This window comes from Bos mutus, chromosome 12 (assembly GCF_027580195.1).
Source record: "Bos mutus isolate GX-2022 chromosome 12, NWIPB_WYAK_1.1, whole genome shotgun sequence".
In the NCBI taxonomy this organism is placed as follows: Eukaryota; Metazoa; Chordata; class Mammalia; order Artiodactyla; family Bovidae; genus Bos; species Bos mutus.
The window spans coordinates 16208355-16229770 of NC_091628.1; the positions used below are offsets into that span (position 1 = coordinate 16208355).

The 21416-nt window shown below is 43.1% G+C and overlaps 1 protein-coding gene across 2 annotated transcripts in view; it reads right to left on the reverse strand.

The window, feature by feature from the left end:
* LCP1 (lymphocyte cytosolic protein 1) overlaps nt 1-19992 on the reverse strand; it is a 69559-nt gene extending 49567 nt beyond the window's left edge. The window contains exon 1 of one of the 2 annotated variants that reach the window (XM_005896743.3): nt 19842-19992. The gene's annotated coding sequence lies outside the window, so the exon portion shown is untranslated. Of the gene's footprint in view, nt 1-5203; nt 5357-19841 lie in introns of those variants that run through there. The other variant, XM_070380280.1, reaches the window with a different exon arrangement.
* Nucleotides 19993-21416: the final 1424 nt, after the last annotated feature.

Here is a 21416-nt window from a genome sequence, read left to right on the forward strand (position 1 = left end):
GACTAATTTGGTTTGATTCTTCTTTATACTCAATACCAATAAGAGAAGGCTCTCCTCCATTATATTTTAGCAAAGTCTTTGGTAAAGCCTGGCCCTTCGTGTTTTGGGGGTGTCTTATTTCTTGGTTCACAGATGTTCACAGGGTTACTAGATACATCGATTCACTTACAAATATTTATGAAAACCTACTACAAGGCAGGCACTGTTCTTCATTTGAGGTGAGTGTGCTGCCCTAGCTACTCTGAAAACATGAACCAATGTTAAAGATCAAGAGAATGAATGGGGTCTCTGAATCTAAACTTGGCCTATTCTTTGACAGAGGACTTTTAGATTTTAGAGCACGTGAGTGAGTGGTGAGAAAGACGTGTAAAGAGGCGGGGAATGAGACTGCCTTTTAAGGATCAAGGGCAGGGTTGAGGAAAAAGCAAAGAATTACAGCCTTGGGTGACAAAGAACATCTAAAGATCATGGTTCAGAGGACTTCCCTGGTGATCCAGGGGTTAAGACTCCACCTTCCAATGGAGGGGGTGTGGATTCCATCCCTGGTTGGGGAGCTCAGATCCCATGTACCTTACAGCCAAAAAACCAAAACACAACATAGAAACAATATTATAGCAAACTCAATAAAGACTTTAAAAATGGTTCACATCAAAAAATAAAAAAATAAAGATCATGGTATAGTGGAAAAACAAAAAATACTTCAGCATGAAAATTGCAGGACCCATTCAAATAAAAGATCTAGGGAAGGAAATAGGGTTATTTTAAAACCTTCTAAAAGATGTATATAAATGGGGAGGATTAACTCAGACAGAGGATCTCAGGGGAGGATCTCTCAGAGAGAAATCAGTCCTGAATATTCATTGGAAGGACTGATACTGAAGCTGAAACTCCAATACTTTGGCCACCTGATGTAAAGAACTGACTCATTTGAAAAGACCCTGATGCTGGGAAAGATTGAAGGCAGGAAGAAGGGGATGACAGAGGATGAGATTGTTGGATGGCATCACCGACTCAATGGACAAGAGTTTGAGTAAACTCCGGGAGTTGTTGATGGACTGGGAGGCCTAGCGTGCTGCAGTCCATGGGGTCGCAAAGAGTCGGACACGACTGAGTGACTGAACTGAACTGAACCAAGATGCCAAATAGTGAGACAGCCTTTCAGTGAAAAAAATTCAAAACCCTCCCTGGTGGCTTAGGTAAAGAATCTGCCTGCAATGCAGGAGACCGGGGTTCCATCTCTGGGTCAGGAAGATCTCCTGGAGAAGAAATGGCAACCCACTCCAGTATTCTTGCCTGGAGAATTCCACGGACACAGGAGCCTGGTGGGCTACAGTTCATGTTATGGGTCACAAAGAGTTGGACACAACTGAGCAACTAACACTTCCGCTTTTCAGTGATTTAAAAGCTAAAGGGAAAGAGAATAGATTGAATTCGTTTGAGAGGAGAAGCAGAGAAGTAGTCACCAAACTAAATTACTTCGATATTGTTTGTTGTTTGTTGAGCCCAAACAGGAATAGATGTTGAGGGAGTATCTCTTTTACCATCAGAGTGAGCTGTAAATCCTGGAAACACAATCCAACTTGTATCATTTAGCACAACTCCCTCATTTTATAGAGAGACAGACTGAAGTTCCAATGAGATGAAGTGCTTTGCTTATAAGTCTTCAAAGCACTTCCCGGGTAGGGTCTGTAACAGAAAGAGCAGAGCAGCAGAAGGCAGGAGTGACCATTAATCGGGCCATTAAGATCCACAACTACAGAACAGACCCTTTAATTAAACAGCGTTTCACAGAGCAGGGCAGGAAGAAGAGGTAATTAATGGAAAAATTTGCAGAGTGGACCATTTCTAAGAAGGACATGGCTGGGGTTACACTCATAAGGTACTTCACACAGTCTATTAATATGAAAAAAACATTTGCCCATGTTAATTCTTGTGTGTTTGATGGCTTGTGTTGTAATTATGTGAGTTAGTTTCATAAAGATAATTGACGAGGGTCTGTTTGTAAATTACTGGCACCATATTGGCAGCTGACTCTAGAGAGGTCACTGCAGTAAGGAGACTGGCTATGGTCATTTGGAAGCTCCCATGTGGAGCTTAGAGAGATGGCTGAGGAAGGCGTGTCCCTTCCAGGGCGTGAACGAGCCCTTTCTCGCAGCTTCTGCAGTAAGTGGGGTCCTTTTAAATGATTGCATCATCTAACTATAACTTTGCCAAGAACCACTTTAAGGTCTTTTGAAAATCAGTGGTGAGTTCTGGAACCCCATTTCTGAACCACTGCCCAAATCATAAATCTAAGAAGACAAACCTCACATCATTCATCTAAGTCACGTCTGGCCGCTCATTTTTCTGCAAGCACTTAAATTTATTAAATCAATGATTACAGAATCCCAGGACATTTGGCCAAAGAACGAACCAGTCGTTCTTTTCAGAAGGTTATTTTTAAAGCCTCAGGAAAATCAAATTACCACTCCTACCCCCCTCTCCAAGCTTCAAAAGCCACAAAACCTGTTCCTTCTTTTAGGTCATCGAGTTCTAAGTCTCTGTTTAAAGGAGGCTGGTATTTTCCAGATGGGTAGTGAAAAAGAATTTCTCAGAATGACTTCTTACACTAAAAGCATCTCACTCAAGTTCCCTGAAATCTACATGTAGAAACTATTTGTAGGAGTTTATTACGGAACACAGTGCTGGAGAACTTACAGAAGGAAATGCATGCTGTAAAATGAATGTTAAAATGGAAGCTGAATTTTCTCTGAGGAGTTTCCTAACTGACAATGAAAAGAAGCAGAAAGGCTGATAACACGTGATCTGTGCAGAGTGGAACGGCTACCTGGGCTCACGTCATTTTTGAAAGCAGGTAATGCTGTGTGGGTGGGTACTTTGATTCGATAGATTGATACCCAATTACATAACTGCTAGGATCAGAGTCCTATCTGTAACCTGGCATTACATTGCCAAGGGACTGTTTTGAATGTGCCCTACTTTTTCTGCAACTTGACACAGTGGGGAAAGTACAACAGGAAACTGGGGACCCAGGTTCCCAGCTTTCCCTCTGATTCAGTACGTATCCAGGAGAAAACTGTACAACTTCCAAACCCCTCACTGAGCACTAAGTAAACCCCAAACAACACAACATCCAGAACATCATCGATCTACCATCTCTAGCCCTGCACTCTGATGATGAACGAAGTGAAACATACAATGCTTAGGATTCCAAAGCCAAATAAAATCCCCATAAATTTTTGGAAAAGCAATCATGCTACAGTTGTTATCAGATAAGGAAGGAATTTTGCTTTCCCTTAATCCTGTTCCCTTTCCTTTACAAAGCGGAACACTGTGTGGTCAGCGGGGGCTCAGGGGGCATAATTTTCTATGTATGCTTGGAATACCATTTCTCTGTGGATACAGATACTCCAAACTTTCACAGACAGGATGATTCTCAACACGTATTTTTCAAATGCCTTTGTTTTTAAGAACCAAATAACGATGCGTGTGTGCCAAGCCGCTCAGTCGTGCCCGACTCTTAGAGACACCAAGGACTGACTGTAGCCCGCCGGGCTCCTCTGTCCGTGGGATTCTCCAGGCAGGAATGCTGGAGTGGGTTGCCACGCCCTCCTCCAGGGGATCTTCCCCACCCAGGAATCGAACCCAGGTCTCTTATGTCTCCTACACTGGCAGGTAGGTCCTTTACCCCTAGTGCCACCTGGGAAGCCCCAAAATAACTATAAATGTCCTTAAATACAGACGACCATTTAAAGGGGTCCTTGTGAATTCTGCGGTCAGGTCAGAATCTCTTTTAGATTGCCTGTTCTCTCCCCGCAGACACCACTGGTTCTCCCAAGGCTCTGCAGACGGCAGGACTCTTCTCTGCAAGTCTCAGAGGGAAACATGCAGCAGTCAGTGAAGCATGGGACACTGTTCCCGCACAGGCTCAGCGGCTCTCTCTCTATCTCATGTGGTGAAAACACCCCCGGGGAGCCGGCAGCCCCAATTCCTCCAAACCTGATGGACCTGACCTTGCTGTGGGGTCTCTGTGATCTGATCAGCCTCAGAAGCTGAGGGGCTTCTGCAGCTGCATTAGCAATGGCACACAGAGCCCAGCTCTGGCCCCAACTAAGGAGTGCCCAGCTCCCCATCTCCCCTCCCAGCACACCCCAATGCCTGTTTTCTACCAAGCTGCCCACTCCACTAAGGATGCGACACAGGGTAAACCTCTGGCAAGCAAAAGGGATGCTCCAGGCTGGAGTTGCCAGGCCCTCCTTGCCTTGGCCTCTGTCTCCTTCCTGGGGCTGTAGACAGTGATAGTCTTGGCATTCACATCTAGAAAGACCACAGCTACCCTTCATTCCACATTCAACCACAAGGACTTAAGATCCAGACTTTCACCTATTGGAAGCTCAGGGAACCCCAAACACGTCTTTTCAAAAAGCTGAATGTTATTAAGGGCTAATTGATAAGCCACTATGACAGCATTGTCTCAGTATCAGACGTCATTCATTTCCTTCATTCATTCACTCCACCTATGAGTCTATGTGCAAAGTACCACCCTGGTTACGAGGTACAAGCAAGGGACTCCCTGGGACGTCATGAAGCCCACAGTTAAACGTCAAGTTTCAGATCCAACACAGATAACAGCTCGTTACTGCCAAATGGGTAACAGAATGAAAAGAGTTCTGAAGATCAAAAATGAACCCATGAAAAGGCTAAGCACAGGGCTGCAAGGGTCGAGGGGGGTAAGATGAGATAAGAGTAAGGAATTAGCACAGAAGCTTATCAAAACATAAAAACATCAAACATCGCAATCAGCCCATGCAATACAGGGAAGCAGATAATTTATACATGTGGACATCTCCAAGGAAACCACAAAACTAGCAGGGAGTAGAAAAGAGAGCTTGGGGATTGGGAGACCCAGGCTGCTACCTGTCTGTGCAACATCAGGCTCCACTGAGCCTCTCTGGGCCTCAGCTTCCTCATCTGTAAATTGGGAGATGAAGTCCCTTCCGTGTTAAAAGTTCCAAGTCTGTTCACTAGCTGACAAATGTAAAGTACAAGCTAGAGCCAGGGTGAGGTGTGTTTCAAGTGAGCCTAGAATAAGGGCCAGGGGCCATGAGGAGCTGTGGCCGTGGCCCTGAAGCATTTCTGGGGAGAAGAACCTTCTCTGCAGTAGACCCAGCATCTCCCAGCCCCACCTGGTTCCTGCTCTTACCTCAGCGTTGGGAAAAGCTCTGTCCTCATGCATTCTCCTCACTGACCCAGGCAGATGCCCATGGCTCAGCGGCTCCACTGCTCATCCCAGAGCAGGGAAGCTTCCAGAACGCCACGTGAGCTCTGCTTTCTGGGAGGTCGCTGCACACATCTTAAGTCTGGCTGCTCCAGTTCATTCCTGGTTTCTAGGCAAGACTGCACGCGCACTGTCCCAGAAAGAGAGCCATCTACTATTTTCTCAAAAATATCCAAATAAGGCAAGCCGACAAACTCTCCGGTGTCTCACATCCCTACCCTGTAACCTAAATCTTCACTGATATGATGAAAGTGCACTCTCTTGGGCTATTCTCAGAGGGAATTACAGAAGCGGCTCGATTCATAAAAATTCCGTCACATGCCTTGGTGAGAGCCACTGGACCTTCAAAAAAAAATTCTTTAGACCTGTTTTTGGAGGCTCTCTTTCTCCCAATCTTTAAATAGTTTTCTTTGCTATCTTCTGGGTCTATGCCAAGTTCCTTAAATGAGAATACAAGAATAACAAGAGTCATAGGATGTAGAGATAAAAGGACCAGATTTCCTATCTGGTCACTCCCCTATCACAGAGGAGTGAAATGACACCCAAGTTAAAGAATGTGCCCAGTGTCACAGAGCTCACTGGGACTGCAGTCCAGGGCTCCTTACCTCTCCTCTTTCCTTGATAATAAGTTTTCAAACGTAGGAGGGAATGCTGTTCTTTAAGTAAGACCTGCTCAATGTAATGGGAAAGTACAAACGCCCCATGATTTCAAATATCTTATGAATACAATTTCAGGTATGTTTCTTGCACTGGAAGGAGAACTTAGTCTAGGTAACGAGAAGGCAGTGTCCAGGTACAGAGTACAAACAAAACATGCCCATTACAATGTACAAATCCTACCGGCACTTTCAGGGTTACAATGACTGAGGCAGGACGAACGCCCTGTGTATTTATCTGCAACTTCATTTTTTACTTTGCAGGAAGGACTTCTGATAGTTTTAAGCAGCCCAAAAGTAAACCACAGTAAGATAACTCACACTGAGGCATAACATTCTAAAAACAAAACGCCAAATTCATAGGGGAATATGAAAATGACACCCTCAGACATCTCAGATTAGCAAGGTTTGAGACATCCTGTCCTTCCAGCTGCTGAGTGGGGCTCTGTGAGTCCTTCCTTCTCTGAGGTGCGGTTCAGACCTCTATGGCTCAGCCCCCACATCAACACCTCCATTTCTCCCAGCAGATTCTGAGATCACAAACCATTAGTCATCTCACAGCACTGCCTCGTGGCTGGTGCTAGGTAGGTACGCAGGAAATCAGTTGTAGGTGTGAACAAGCAAACCCATAAACTAATGGTACCCAGGGCTTGAGAAGGCTACGGTCACCTTCTTTGAGGAGCTAAATACTAACATTTTCATGTGAAAGTTAAAAGTGTTAGTTGCTTAGTTATGTCTGACTCTTTGCGACCCCATGGACAAAAACCTCTGTCCATGGGATTCTCCAGGCAAGAATACTGGAGTGGGTCGCCATTTCCTCCTCCAGGGGACCTTTCTGACCAGGGGTCTCCTGCATTGCAGGCAGATTCTTTACCATCTGAGCCACCAAGGAGGCCATTCTTGTGTTCACACTTATCATATCCCTTCCACTGAGAGATACAAACATCAAAACAAGGCAAGCGGATGCGTCAAGTTTATACGAGGACACTTGGCGGGAAAAGCGACTCTGCAAGTGTCCCTCGGCTGTCTCTGAACTGGGCTGGGGGTGTTCCTGGGCCCTCGCCTCCAGCCATGGGCAGGTTCCGGCCGAGATAGCAGGGCCTGGGGCTGAGCAGTTTCTGTGAACCCTGCTGGCCACAGCTGGTGCCTCGGTCCCTACCTCAGTGTACAGTGTCTTTGGAGCCGAGTCCTGCTGCGGGGGAAGGGACTGTGGCGTGGAGACAGATCAGGACAGAAAGGAGGGGAAAATCAGCCTGGATGCACAAACTCAACAGGAACACAAGCAGGAAAGAACTAGGAATGGCTGCCAGAGTTCACCCGAATATAATTTGCACATCACTATCCGGACTGTGAAATTGCTCCTCTGGTAATCCTAAGTGTCCACCGCTAAGTTGTTTTAGTTGCTCAGTTGTGTCTGATTTTTGGGACCCCATGGACTCTAGCCCGCCAGGCTCCTCTGTCCATGGGATTTTCCAGGCCAAAAATTGGAGTGGGTTGCCATTTCCTTCTCCAGGAGATCTTCCTGACCCAGGGGTCGAACCCACGTCTCCTGCATTGGCAGGCGGGTGGGGTCGAACCCACGTCTCCTGCATTGGCAGGCGGGTTCTTTACCACTGAGCCACCAGGGAAGCCCCCTCAAAGGGTGAATAAATTGGCTTATTACATTCAGTAGAGCATGCAACAAACCAAACCAACTGAAGAACAAATTCCTGAATAAGGCCCTCTGAATTGTCATCCCCACTAAGTCAGTAGGGATGGAGAATCCCCTGGTGGCTCACAGGTTAAAGTATCTGCCTCCAATGTGGGAGACTCAGGTTTGATCCCTGGGTCGGGAAGATCCCCTGGAGAAGGAAATGGTAACCCACTCCAGTATTCTTGCCTGGAGAATCCCATGGACGGAGAAGCCTGGTAGGTTACAGTCCATGGGGTCGCAAAGAGTCGGACACGACTGAGCGACTTCACTTTCTTTCACTAAGTCAGTAAATAATAGCTATGTGATATTTGGCATTTTGCTGTTTTTACTAACTTGTTTTTAGAGTAATACATGTTTATCTTAGAGTAATATATGTTCATCTTAGAAAATGTACGTGAGTAAAAAGAATAAAATATAAACCACCTGTAACTCCCACACCTAGTGACGACTGATCTCTTTTGGTGTATATGCTTTTACATGTTTTATAAATATATACACCGTGTATGAATGTACACTTCTGCTTTCAGTCAACATCTGCCAAGTACCTACTCTATTCTAGGTCGTGGTTGGATGCTGGTGATGCAAATACAAGATGCGGCCCTGGCCTGTTAGGTAAGGGAGAAAGACACCAGTCACTAGAAAACAGGGGGACTTTTTAGATTCGCAGGAAGGGGGAACACAGCTCTCCCCAGGGGAGACATGCACGGTGCCCCGGAAGTAGTGAGATGTGACCTGAGTTTCCACAGATGGGAGGAGCCTGCTTAACGATCAGTCTTTTCCTTATACAGAGCAACGAAGCCGTACGCTCCCCACAGAAAGGTTATTTATGTTGGGCCAGAGAAAACAACAGCTAAAGGACAAACGGAGGGCGAGCTAATGTTCCCTCAGTGGTTACTCAACACTAAACGTCTTCTATGCAGTATCACACTGAATTCCACCACAACTCTATGTGGCATAACGATTATTTCCTCTTTATAGATGAGGGAACTGAGATTTAAGTAACTGGCCTGGGGTTACATCGCTCTGAACCAGGGAAACCTCAGACAGTATGGCCCTGCAGCATGAGAAAATGGGAAAATGGGGGCCCTGAAAAGGGACGCTCCTCCCCAAAGTCTCAAAGTGAGTCACTGAGTCATCAGAGAAGAGGAGAAGAGCCTCCAGAATCCTACTTTGGTCTAAAAAGTATGAGAAAAACACAAGTCAATTATGGGCTTCCCTGGTGGCTCAGATGGTAAAGTATCTACCTGCAATGTGCAAGACCCAAGTTCGATCCCCAGGTCAGGAAGATCCCCTGGAGCAGAAAATGGCAACCCACTCCAGTATTCTTGGCTGGAGAATCCCATGGACAGAGGGGCCTGGTGGCTACAGTCCATGGGGTCCCAGAGTTGGACACAACTGAGCACCTACCAAAGTCAAAGAGGTTTAAAAAAAAAAACAACCCTGAGATGCACAGTCCATGAAATGTAAGATGGACTTACATCTTCTGTATTCCATATGTGGATGGGGACGAGGATAATGGGAGGATTTCTTCCACTGGTTTCAAGAACAGCACACGTTTAGTTTAAAGCTTTACCGAGGCTATAACAAGACCACTTTCTCCCAGTCTAAGCGAGTGTGAGGGCATGACAGGTTTCTTACAAACCTCATCCAACCACTGATGATCTTATCTTTCTTTATGAAATTAGGCTTGCTATATACATAAAAAGGAGTGAACTAGGAAATAACATCATAAAGCAAAAAGATGCTGGATTTTCTGATGCAGTGGCTTCTTCCTGCATACTTGCATACACATTACTTAAATTCTATGAGTCTCGGTTTCTTTATATGTAAAACGGGGATATCCAAAAACAGAACTACCATATGAACTACCATATGAACTACCTCTTCCATAGAGGAAGAAATGGCAAACCACTCCAGTGTTCTTGCTGGGAAAATCCCATGAACAGAGGAGCCTGGCAGGCTACACTCTGTGGGGTTGCAAAGAGTCGGACATGACCGAGCACTCAAGCACACACACATACACACACATGAACAACCTAAGTGTCCATCAACAGGTGAATGGATAAAGACGATGTGGTACGTATATACAATGGAACATTACTCAACCATGTAAAGGAACAAAACTGGGTCACTGGTAGAGATGTGAATGGACCTGTCATACAGAGTGAAGTGAGTCAGAAAGAGAAAAACAATTATCATAAATTGATGCACATATAAGGAAACTAGAGAAAAGATACAAATGAACCTAGTTTCAGGGCAGGAACAGAGATGCAGATGTAGAGAACAGATGTGTGGACACAGGGCGGGGGTGGAGGGTGGGATGAACTGGGAGATTAGGGTTCACAGACTATCATGTGCTAAACAGACAGCTAGCGGGAGCCTGCGGTACAGCACAGGAAGCCCCGTGTAGTGCTCCATGATGACCAACATGGGCAGGCTGAGGGTGGAGGTGGAATAGAGGGTCAAGAGGGAGAGCATATGTATATACACACAGCTGATTCTTTATCTTATATGCAGAGTACATCATGAGAAACGCTGGGCTGGATGAAGCACAAGCTGGAATCAAGATTGCTGGGAGAAATATCAATAACCTCAGATATGCAGATGACACCACCCTTATGGCAGAAAGCGAAGAGGAACTAAAGAGCCTCTTGATGAAAGTGAAAGAGGAGAGTGAAAAAGTTGGCTAAAGCTCAACATTCAGAAAACAAAGATCACGGCATCTGGTCCCATCACTTCATGGCAAATAGATGGGGAAACAGTGGAAACAGTGGCAGACTTTATTTTCTTGGGCTCCAAAATTACTGCAGATGGTGATTGCAGCCATGAAATTAAAAGATGCTTGCTTCTTGGAAGGAAAGTTATGACCAACCCAGATAGCATATTCAAAAGCAGAGACATTACTTTGCCAATAAAAGTCTGTCTAGTCAAAGCTATGGTTTTTCCAGTAGTCATGTATGGATGTGAGAGTTGGACTATAAAGAAAGCTGAGCACCGAAGAACTGATGCTTTTGAACTGTGGTGTTGGAGAAGACTCTTGAGAGTCCCTTGGACTGCAAGGAGATCCAACCAACCCATCCTAAAGGAAATCAGTCCTAAATATTCATTTAAGGACTGATGCTGAAGCTGAAACTCCAATACTTTGGCCACCTGATGCAAAGAACTGACTCATCTGAAAAGACCCTGATGCTGGGAAAGATTGAAGGTGGGAGGAGAAGGGGACGACAGAGGATGAGATGGTTGGATGGCATCACCAACTCAGTGGACATGAGTTTGAGCAAGCTCCACGAGTTAGTGATGGATAGGGAGGCCTGGCATGCTGCAGTCCATGGGGTTGCAAAGAGTTGGACACAACTGAGTGACTGAACTAACTAAATAGCTATAGCTGATTCACTCTATTGTACACAATTACATTCCCACGAAAATAATAATGTCACAGTGCTCATCCATAGAGCTGTGTTAGAATAGAACAAGACAAAGTGTGTCAACTGCACAAAGCAGTGCTTGGTGAAGGAGGAAGAAAGGAAGAAAGGAAAGGGCAGACGGAGGGAGGGAAGAAAGAGACAAATAAAAAAGGACCAGAACTTCTGTTACAAAATTATCTTGGGGGAAAAAACCCAATTTCCATTATGAATTGTATGAAATATTATGTAGAGTCACTGCTTAAAATTCACACTTGTTATGTGTGTGTATGTGTAAATCTAGATTTCACACTTATGCTTTATCTTCAAATGATCTTAGCTTGGCTTGCTCTGGCTCCTGTACCACTTCTCTCCTCCGGAGTCCTTGAAGTCAGTTTCAAAAGCAACTGCGGAATTAGTAGATGATACCCACCAGAAGCCAACAGGAACACTATTGGCTGATCTCATGCTGAGTGGTCAAGGGACTCTGGGCTCAGTCTTGCCTGAGATACTTATTGTGGAAAGTACCTTCTAACAGTTGAGGAAGTGTGGCCAGAGTGGGAAAATGTTAATCTTAACATTAGCAATCTTAAGAAAAGCCTGACCACATCCATTATGAGTCATGAAATGAGAAGAGATCTCTGAGTATTGGTGATGAAGACCGCTGGCCTACGACTCCTCACTCTCGGGTACACTGATGCTTGGGGGCTGATTCTGTTGGCCTTTTTTCTGCCTCTATCTCTTATCCACTCCTGAAGTCTCCAGGCATTTTTTGGAAAAACACTAAAACATTGTGCAGTTGACAATCGTGTCCTAGGGCCGACAACGGAAGCTTCTATTTATTCTCAATAAGGCAACCTCATTTTCTATGGGCTCCTTGGAATAGTTCTTTTGGAATCTCTAAAGACAAGCTCCTTCTCAAAAAAAAAAAGACAGGAGTTACAGGTAAATTGAGGCAGAAATTTGTATTTGTTTGATGTACTATACTTATCTTCACTTTGTTGGAAGCCACAGTTCAGGGGGCAAATATTTACCAATTCCAGTTTACTCATGGGGTATGCTGTAACATTTCTTTTGTCAAAATTTTAAATAACTAAATAGCCTAGTTGAATCCCTTCCTAACTCTTATTTTAAGGACTTTGCACCATCGAATCCTCAAGCATTTATATATTTGTTTGTCAATTATGTTTTGTATACCAGGAGACCCATGAAAAGCAGAGTTCGGATCTCTGCCTGATAGAAAATTAGGAATAATCATTGAATATTCAATCACAGAAAGGAAAACTTAGACTTATTAGAAAGCAGCCAGTGGATCATGTGAGAAAATACAATGCAAAGAAAACAGGCGAGGTTTACACATTTAAGAAACTGTGAATATTAGAATGGGAAAGAGGCAAGGCATCAATCTCGGCTCCGACCAGCTCTGTGACCTTGGACGTAAGTCTCCCCAAACCTCAGTTGGTCATCTATCGTAAGATGATGATAACATCGCTCTTAGGCAGTTTTTGTGTAGAAATATAAAAGCAAATACTTGTCAAGTGCTTAGCACGATGCCCCACAAATAGTAAGGGCTCAACAAGTCAGTGGGGCTTCCCAGCGGCCTCAGTGGTAAGGAATCCACCTGCCAATGCAAGAGATGCAGGTTTGATCCCTGGGTGGGGAAGATCCCCTGGAGGAGGAAATGGCAACTGCTCCAGTATTCTTGCCCGGAAAATTCCATGGACAGAGGAGCCTGATGGACTACAGTCCTTGGGGTCACAAAGGGTCGGACACGACAGAGCGTGCACACACACACGAGTTGGCATTGATGGTGAGTGTGGCAGAGTGAGAGGTACACAGACTGATGAACTGGGGAAACGGAAGAGGAAATGGACCCAAGAGCAGAGCCAGGGAGTAGACAGCACTTTCCTCTATTTTGTAGATGAGGAAACCAAGCTTAAGAGACCTGCTGGGGTTCCACGTTTAGTGAAAAACTAGAAAAGGGAACCTAAATTTGCTTGCTTTTTATACCATGCTTATTTGTCTCATGCACAGAAACTGTAGATACTGAGACTCACAAGCTTTAAAAAAAAACTGACATTATGTATGATATTTAATCCATTTATATTACATGCATTATATTCAATCACCAGACAGATTAAGTGTCCCAACTATCTCTCTCCATGGTCACAGGAAAGAAACAGGGACTCAGGGATATTTTGGTGAAAAATCTCAAAAGACAATGAAGGAAGGGAAAAATCTGAAAAAAGTCCTCAAAGGTGCCTATGATAGTCCATCTTGTCAAAGGGAAATTTTCTTAAATGTTATAAAGCATGAGAAGTGAGGGGAAAGTTCATTCACGTCTTTGAGATGACGAAAAGGGGGCTCAATATGCAAAACTGCATACGTGTTCCTCATTTTCTTCTCACTTTCTCTTTGCTTCCATGATGTAGCTTTCTCTATAAGGAGTGTATATTTCACTCTTCTTTCTGATCTGGCCCCCCTGGTGAAGGTAATGTGAGCAGATGACATCAAGGACATGCAAAGGATCCACATTTTAAAATGTGACACCTGAAGTTAACAAAGATGCAATTCTAGTTCGAAATTTTGCCTGAGGAATGGCGAAAGCGAAGAGGGTGCAGATAGTATACAAATGCATTCGTGCACCTCTTCTCTTCATTTGGATCTACAGTTTGGATAAATACTGGTGACAACTACCAAACTGAGGGATCCAACTGCAGGCTATCATTGAATTGTAAAGTAATTAGTTCATTCATTTACTTCCCTCTCGAAAGTACAACCAGGAGAAAAAAAAAGGAACATAAATTATTTGGGAGGTTGCAATTCACAGGCAGCGTTAATTTGTCTGTCAGATTTGGTGTCTTGGCTTTTCTGCCTGTAGAGAATGTAATCCATAATCTCTTTTCCATTTTAGCTCAGCCAGTCAAGAGGGTGTGTGGGGGGTGTGTGTGTGAGAGAGAGAGAGAGAGAGAGAGAGAGAGAGAGAGACAAAGACAGGTGTTGAGGGGGGAGGTAGAGGGAGATAATACAGACAGACAGACAGACAAAGAGAGACAGCATGAGAGTGTGTCCATCTGTCCGTGGAACCGCTGCTAGACTAAAACAAGAATCAATGTTGCAGCCACAAAACTGTGGCTTTCTTTGCAGGTTCCTCAATTTAACATCTTAGCTTTTCCTTCCGCCAGAAAAAACAACCGACCATATTGGAGAAACAAGCCTCCTTACAACGTAAAGTGGGGCTGAGGCAGGCATGGCTCTGAAGTTGAGCAAAACTCATTTTAACTCAGTAAGTGGGTCACTTTTTACCTCTATTCTTCAGCTCACAATTAAAACAATCTTTTATTCTTTGGCAGTTTTAGGACACCTATATTTGGCCATTACTATATAATTATAGATATGTGTGCTTGGTATATCTATAATTATATAGTTATAGCCAAATATAGGTGTCCTAAAACTGTGAAAGATTGTGTGCTTGGGTATAAATACAAACTTGTTTAATTTATTCATGTCTATCAATCACAATAGTTAGAAAATGGGAAAGCCACTTGGCTAAAGTATTCTAACCTTCTAGGATGGAGAACTTTTCAAAGCTTTAGGGGTAGAGATATTTTGTGACCTAGGCTCTGGTCTATAAGTTGGTAAAAACAAAACAGTCAAGAGCAAAGAGGGACTGAGTAAATACTGATGATGTTGACAAAGAAGAGTCTTTAAAAAAAACAATTAATAATACAGATGCATTTATCTGGGATACATTATTATTACTTGAGTGCAACTCAAGGGTCTAGGCACAAATAACCATCATGGTCTGCTACCTGTTTATTCCAGGAGGTTTTCCCTGGAATTTAGCAGTTAATACAAAGTTGATTCAACTGTAGAAAAGTGAAGTAATATCAAATATTCGAAGCATTAACCTGCTTTCATACATGAAGTACCTATGTCACAGGATTGCTGGGATGACTAAATGTATTAATATGGTCAAAACACTTAGAAAAACAATTCAAAATAGTGCTACAGAAGGCTTAGCTGTTACTATAAAAGTAATGAACTGAAATTCTTTGTTCCCTATATGCTGTTTGTAGTATCTTATAAGATGGAGCGATTATGAAATTACTGGGAAGACTGATATAATGACTGAAATTGACTAACAAAACAAGGGGAACGGTCAGTAGCATAAGGAAGTTGAATCAGGAGGGGACTGAGGAAAGCAAGAGGGGATGGCCATCCGGGGAACTCGGTGTTCACAGTAACTGGAGGGAGATGCCCCAGATGATGAATATCTGATCAAGTGGAACTTCTTAGAACTTCAAATGAGAACAACGAGAAACATGAAATCTTTTGATTTCAGAAGTACGTTAAAAAAAAAGAAAAAGAAGTGCATTGCCATCTGGCAAAATAGGGAAACTTGAAACTCTTGGAAACTGCAGACACTGATTAGTTTTATATTTTGGTGGACCATTCTAATTTTTATTTCTTCAGGATTCAATAGGTAGGTAGAATAGAATCATTGGATGGTATCTGTGAGTTGGAAAGCTAGCAAACAAACAAAAAAATCCTAAGAAGGCAATTAGATGAACCTAAATGTCACTTTGGCAGCCTGGGTGGGAGGGGAGTTTGGGGCAGAATGGATACATGTATGTGTACGGCTGAGTCCCTTTGCTGTCCACCTGAAACTGTCACAACATTGTTAACTGGCTATATCCCAATATAAAATCAAAAGGTTTTTTCTTAAGTAGCTGAATTTAAAACCAAGGAAGGATAAAACATGATTTTTCTGTGAAAAGTACAATAAATAAATAATGTCATTTTGCTATAAAATCTATTAGTCATAAAGTCATTAGACTTTATAATCTTCACAGACTTTTGACTCTTCATAAATATAATCTTATGAGAAAATGTCTTAGTTTTATTTTATCAAACTTGATTTTTTTAAATATTCATTTGCCACCTCTCCTATATACACAGAGAGGCCTTTGCTCTTTTTGTAACAAGAAGAAGTTGGCAAGAGATTTTTCTGAGAAGAGTGCAAAGTGAATAAGGAAAAATCAATGATACCCGTTCCTGTGTTCTTGGTCATATGCTTACGATCAGGTACATAATTTTGGTATGGGTAGCTAAGCTAATGTGTTTAAAACACTTAAAGCTCAGTTAATGTATTTAAACTAAAATAATGAGATTGATTTTGCCTGTTGGCTACAGTCATCAGACACTTTCTTCAATTCCTTGAAGTCAATGTCCATTTAGTGCTCTAAAATGAAGACCAGTGCTTTGACAAAAAGGAAGCGTGTTAGAATGTAAAATTCTATACTGTTGTTATATCTTCTTGCATAGCAGTCACTGGGGGAACTCAGTAAATATTAAATTAACAAGTGAGACCTACGAAAAGACTTCCATGCATTTCTAAGGAACTGAGAAAAACTGAATAAAGATCATGAGCACCTCCCACCTGCCAGGATGGACACAGAGCAGGAGCTCAGACTGTCGGCAAATTAAGGGCTTGAAAACAATATGATTACTGCCCTACTTAAAGCATTACGCAAACAAACACAGAAGAAACAATGGAGGCAAGGAAGGTGGGGCAGGAAGCAGTAGGAAAGACCTGCAGGAGGACAGAGGTGTTTACATAAAAAAGAAAGCACTTGGAAAAACCACTGGAGTGAAAAGAAGTGAAAAGAGCACGGAACTTTCTGGCGGCTTGTGGTCTTGGGCACCTAGAATGTGGGTGTCAGGGGAGTAAGAAGATGGTGGGCGGCAGCTAGAGCAGAAGGAAGTGACAAAGAAATGAGGTTGGGGAAGTGGTTGAGGCAGGTCGGTGGAGGCGCACAACTCTTGAGTAAAATTATGCATTCATTAAAAGAGAACACTTCTTCATTCTATTATTATATGAAACCCACAGTGCTATCTCTTACTTATGAAAATGTTTCTGGATTTACGGCAATTTTTTTCTTTTCTTCTTTCTCTCTTTCTTCAAATCGTAAATGCCAACATCTCTTCAGTCAGCTTCAGAACTAAAAACCTATCACGATCTACATCTGGGGAAAAGATGCTGGTGTGGAAGAGAGGACCTGGAATACACAGATGCTTCCAGAGAGGCAGGATAGAGCCTGAAATCCTGGCTTCTCACAGCCCCTCCCCACCTCCAACTGCCCAGTGACCTTGGGCCACTTCTTTCAACAACTAAGCCCACTCCTCATCTCTAAAGGTAGTTGGGTGTGGGCAGGGAGAAGGGGGAGAATTAAATGAAGTCATGCATAAAGAGTGGCTTACGCAGTGCACTTATCAACAGTAAGTGTTATTACTACTTTCTTTGTCCTCTCTAATTTAAATAAATATATTTGAATGAGAACGTTACTTGTTGGTCTCCCATTCCCCAAAGGGTTCAGCAAAAGAATTAGCTTGTTGTTCAGTCGCTGAATCATGTTCGACTCTTTTGTGACCCCATGGACTACAGCCCGCCAGACTCCTCTGTCCATGGGATGCTGGACAGAACACTGGAGTGGGTTACCATTTCCTCCTCCAGGAGTTCTTCCCAACCCAAAGATCGAACCTGCGTCTCCTGCATTGGCAGGCGGGTTCTTTCCCACTGAGCCACCTGGAAATTAGAAATGGTGTGAAAATACTGAAATTGTTTCCCAAATTACAGATTGTTTCGAGGCATAATCTATGAAGGAGACAAAATTTAAAATGTGACAAGAGAAAACATCTTTGGGATAGCTAATAAAATGTCCTGCCTCAGCAGTGTTGTTCACAGGGCATGATCCAGAACATTTTTCCCTGATATTACTGGGGGTAAACGAGAATGAAGAGAAATGGTATTTTGTAACATATCATGATAATTGATGATTTAACAATCTAAACTTGATTCCATTTTCATTTCCTCCCAATGTAAAGAAAATACTGACATAATTTTGCATCCTAATTCATTTTTTTCTCATCAATATTTTTACTTAAAACATGACACAGTATATTTTCAATCTCTTCTTTTTGGGGGTTCAATCCTTCTCCCTCAACTCCACATTTTTGCTAGTTTAAAACTATTCAAGTGAGATGTGTCCAACAATATTGATGATCACATTTTACAACTTCAGAAATTCACATTTACAGGTAAATGGTTAATTCCATTCAAATTTGTGCAAAGATGTTCTTTAAACCATTTTATTTACTAGAAACCAATTATGATAAATTTATGCAAATTCAAAATCAAGATATGTGTGGATAAACCACCTTTATTTTAATGATAGTTTTTAAGTTGTCCTGAGGAGGTAATTTTAGAAAACAAGTTGCTATAGTTAATTGGGCTTCCCAGGTGGCTCTAGTAGTAAAGAACCCACATGCCAATGCAGGAGACGTAACAGACATGGGTTCGATCCCTGGGTTGGGAAGATTCCCTGCAGGAAGGCATGGCAACCCACTCCAGTATTCTTACCTGGAGAATCCTGTGGACAGAGGAGCCTGGTGGGCTACAGTCCACGGAGTCGCAAAGAGTCGGACATGACTGAAGCAACTTAGCACATACTTAATTAAGAAAAATTAGGTTTTGATAAGTATGCTGATAAATGAATCCATTTGCAATCTGAATGGCTTTTATGTTTATCATTTGTCAACGGTTCTTAATATCGTTGAATAATGACAATTAATCAAGGCTGATGTTACAAGTTTCAAGGACTGAGTTTCAACAAAGTTTCTGGAAAAAATATCCCATAGCAACTTTATAAGAATTTCTATTGCAGACAGAAGCCCTTCCTCCATAACTTAACGGTCATTTGTATGGTTATGAGGACATCAAGTAGTTCAGACAATTCTACAAAGCAGTACAATTAAGCAACACAAATTGCTTTTATTTTTAGAGAATAAATGGAGAAGAGACAGCCTCTAGTTCAATGTGGCTACTAAGCACACCCATTAAAAACTGTTGGCACCAAAAATCACTCAAACCACCAGTGTCACACTCAAGACGTTAACATATCCACTAAAGTACCGTAAAGAAGCTTTTTCCTTTAAAGAAAAACATAACCACAGGAGCTAAAATTAAACTATCCCCATCAGGCCAATGAGCAGTAATGACCATCTAAATGATCAATATCCACTTTCCTGAGAACATTTGAAAGTAGATAAAATCACAGTAAACAGCCTCCCTGAAATAAAGCAATACAAATAAATCAGAACATGGTTTGGTTTTAAAACGAAAAAAAAAAAAAATCATGTGCTATAGGGTACAGCATAGGGAATTCTGCTCCGTGTTATGTGGCCGCCTGAATGGGGGAGAATGGATACATGTATATGTAAGCTGAGTCCCTTCCCTGTTCACGGAAACCATCACAACAGTGTTAGCTGGCTACCCCTCAATGCAAAGTATGAGCAAGCACCGGGACATGAGTTTGAGCAAAGCTCCGGGAGATGGTGAAGGCCAGGGAAGCCGGGCACGCCGCAGTCCATGGGGTTGCAGACTGAGTGCAGGATTGCACGACTGAATGACAACAACACAAAACAAAAAGATTTTAAAAAGGAAAAACAAAACAAAACATAGCTTTTGGGGAAGGAGTGATAACTGTGGATAGCTGGAGAAGTCACCTCCCAGAGCAAGATCGGAGGGGACGGGAGGGGTTCCCCTCTAGGCGACCACACGGGGTGGCTGCAGCTTTGCTGAGCACTTCACCTGGGGCGGGGGCAGAGTTCACGGGGGACAAGCGTGACAGGTGCTCGGATCTCTAGTCCCCTGAAAGCAGAGTCCACAACCCACAGAACCAGAACCGCCCAACAAGCAGAACATCGTAAGCACTCGGGAACGGTAAAAAAAAGACAGAGAGAAAATTTACCTGGCAGCCAAACTGTTCTCAGTGGTGCTGGCGTGTGACCAGAAAACCCCTTCTTTCTGATCTGGAGAACAACTTTGTTAACCCCGGGTGTGTGGTCACAAGGCAGGAAGTTACTAGAATGACAAATCATCAGCCAGGAAAGAAATAGATTTTGTCTTTATAAGGACATTTTACTTAACGTGTTTTTTTTTTTTTCCTCATGTCCCCTCCCCCACAAAAATCACCTGACAGGTCACACTGAAATCCAGAAGCTTCTTACCACTTCCTCTTTATAAAGCATTTTTCTCTCTCCCTCCCTTTCTTTCTCCTCTAGCTGGCTTGTAGACGCTGGGCTACTGAAACCTGTTTGATTTCAGATAACTACCTTGACTTTTCACTCTGACCCTAATTGAGAATGCAATGCTCTGGTGCTTAGCTTCTGACAGCAGAGATAAACAAATTATTCATTTTTAATGAAAGAGCCAAAGGAAGAGGTGGCGGTGTCCCCAAAACCAGCTAAAAGGGATTTCCTTGGGAAAGCCTCGCCCCAGGAGAAACCAAACCCCTCTTAAGAGTCCTGAACAATGATCTTATTGGTGCAAACAAAACAAAAAGATCTCTTTAAGGGAAAGGGCTCAAAAAGAAAGATATATTATTTACTCACTCTTTTATTTATAGAACACCTATGTACTAGGGATCTCTTTAACCCAGTTAAAGATTTCAATTATTTAGACGTTTCCTACCAAGAACACCTACAGCAGTGACCAGGTTCAGTGGGTTGGCTAAATTCCTTCCTAGTCTTCCCAAGTAGCTCAGCAGTAAAGAATCCACCTGTCAATGCAGGATGATGCAAGAGATGCAGGTTTGATCCCTGAGTCAGGGAAGATCCCCTGGAGGAGGAAATGGCAACCTGATCCAGTATTCTTGCCTGGAAAATCCCACGCAAAGAGGAGCCTGGTGGGGCTACAGTCCACGGGGTCACAAAAATTCCATGACTGAGCACACAAATTAATCCTATGGACCAGGTTTATTTTCTGAATACACATTTTATAAAATTAGCAAAAGAATAAAAAAACTCAACTCTATGCCAAAACCTTGACTGCCCATCCTGAGGGCTAATTCTTATCTTCAAAGGGAAGTGCTCAATGCTCAAAAAGCCTAAACACTGGTTGTGAAGGTTGTGTAGCATCCTGAGTCATGCATGACAGAACGTTACTCATTGCCTGTCTCCATGTTGCCTGGAGCCTGTGTAGCTCCAGCGACCAGCCTGCTATGGAGGAAAGAGAATCTGAGGCTCTGCTCCGGCTGATAGTGAGTTAAAGATGTTTTGATCATTCAATAAGTTTCTGTATTTGCAAAGGCTCTGGTTGGGGCAGGGCGGGGAGCTGCCCTTATACTTCTTTTGCTTCTTTGATTTCTCCTCTAGAAAGTTCTTGCTTCTGACCTCAAATGTCAGATCAAGCCCTTCTGGTATCTCCATCTACTTCATTCGCCAGCGGTGTGACAATGTCTTGGTCAGAACCCTACAGGGGCCATCTCTGGGGAGAGGGTGGGCAGAAGAACAGGAAGAGATGGTGGAGATTCAGCCTGTTATAG